Genomic DNA, 2,088 nt, shown 5'->3' with positions numbered 1-2,088 from the left:
TCTCTAGTTGTGGCAAACAGGGGCTACTTTTCGTTGTGATGTGCATGCTTCTCTGCGGTGGCTTCTCTTGTTGCAGAGCATGAGCTTCTAGGTGCACGGGCTTCAGTAGCTGTGGCTCGTGGGCTCTAGAGCGCAGGCTCAGTAGTTGTGGCGCATGGGCTTAGTTGCTCCACAGCATGCGGGATCTTCCCGGACCAGGGCTCGAACCCATGTCCCCTGTATTGGCAGGCGGATTCTTAACCACTGCACCACCAAGGAAGTCCGAGAGTTTCTGTTTTACAAGATGACAGAATTCTGGAGATGGATGGTGATGGTGGCTGCATAACAATGTGAATGTGCTTGATGCCACTGAACTGTACACTTAAACATGGATAAAATGGTAAATTGCATGTTGTGTATATTGTAGCACACTTTAAAAAGGAAAACAAAACCAAACCAGGTCTATGCTGCCACACTGACCAGCTCCAGCAATGGAAGCCACAGGCAGGACCTCTGACCATGAAGGTCTCCCTGAGCCCTTGTTTCCTTGGTGTGTGGTGGGAACCCTTCTCCTTTTGGCTTGTGAAATAAACACCTCTGGTGGAGACACTCCAGGCACTGTTGGGTGGGCCTTATTTTATCCTAAGGCAGGAATATGGAAATCCATATGTGGATATAATCCTCTTAGGTAGTTACTTTTATTTGGGAGGTCCAGCAGAAGGAGGTATCCTGCTTAACTAGGTAATGGTCAAGTGGCTCTCAGCTGATTGGGACCATGGAGTCAAGAGTTGGAGATGGGAAGAAATTCCTCTGAGCTTTTTGGTTTCGTTTTTGCAAGGGTAGGATTGGGGACAAAATTCCACCTCCTGCATATTTTTCCAGTGTCCACTTTCCATTCTTTTATCTTAGTCTTTTTTTTTTAATAGTGGCTTCACCAGTACATAAACCAACTAATCAATAAGCAATAGGTGTTGTAAACTAAACTAGCATTCCAAAGTAAACCCGTTTTTAGGTCCAAAGAAGTGCAAATTACAACGATAAAAATCTTAAACAATTGCTTTTGTAATTCTTCTTCCTTTATCTCTCCTCTGCCCCCACCCCGCAAGTGGGGCCTAAAGCAGTTCCCTGCCCACGAGCAGAGGGCTCTCTCCAACGTTGGGTGGAGGGATGGCATGGGAGAGGCTAGGGCCGCGGGCCTCCCAGCCGCTGGACGCCAGTTCTTCAGCGAGCCTCACGATGAAGCCCCCAGGGTGGCGTCTCCGGACAGTGAGCGCCACCACGCCGGCGCGCGCCGCGTGCAGCTGCCTGGATTCCGCGCGTAAACGATCGCGCACCTAGTCAGACACCCAGCGCAGAAGACAGGCCTCTGCCTGGCGCCCACTGCTCCCTAGACCCGGAGAGAAGCCTGGGAGCTGGAGGGTCCCCACCTGGTCCTCTCCCCCAGCACCTGCAGACACTTGCACGGACGCACACACAAGCACCTGCAAACGTACACAGGAAGAGGTGCGCAGACGCATGCACACACGCACACAGAGGAAGGCGGATGCGCACACAGACACACACGAACACGTGCACGCGTTCACACAGGCACACTCACCCAGCACTCTGCGTGGTGCCGTGGGAGTACCCGTGGGAGAGACCGCGAGCCTGGGCTCGCCTGGGACACGGGTCCTCGACACCAGACGACCTGGCCCGGGTCTCCTGGCCGCTCGTCTGCGACCGGAACCGGCCCTTGCGACGCCCCCACCCGGACCAACGTAGTCTCCGGGTGGGTGGGCGGCGAGCCCCGGCACCCAACCAGTCGGCCCACTCGGGAGCGTGAACACCGGCCCGCCCCTGATAGCCCCGCCCCGCCCCTCCCCTGGCTCCGCCCCACCCCGCCTCCAGACCTCCATTGGCTGTGGCAGTAGCATCGCCGTCCTCTGCCCCGCTCCGGCCCCGCCTTCCATCTACCATAGGCAGCCGAGGCAGTAAGTTCCCGGGAGGGGCGGGTGGGTAAAGGCCTGGAGGCGGAGACGAAAGCGAGATGGACGGGCAGCCAGCCAGTGAGCACGCTCAGCCGCCCTAGCAACTGCGGCCAGCCAATGGCTGGGCAGAGCGGGGCTGCAA

The sequence above is a fragment of the Phocoena phocoena genome, chromosome 19 (assembly GCF_963924675.1).
Source record: "Phocoena phocoena chromosome 19, mPhoPho1.1, whole genome shotgun sequence".
NCBI lineage: Eukaryota > Metazoa > Chordata > Mammalia > Artiodactyla > Phocoenidae > Phocoena > Phocoena phocoena.
The sequence above is the reverse complement of the archived record's forward strand: the minus strand, read 5'-3'. Positions refer to the sequence as shown.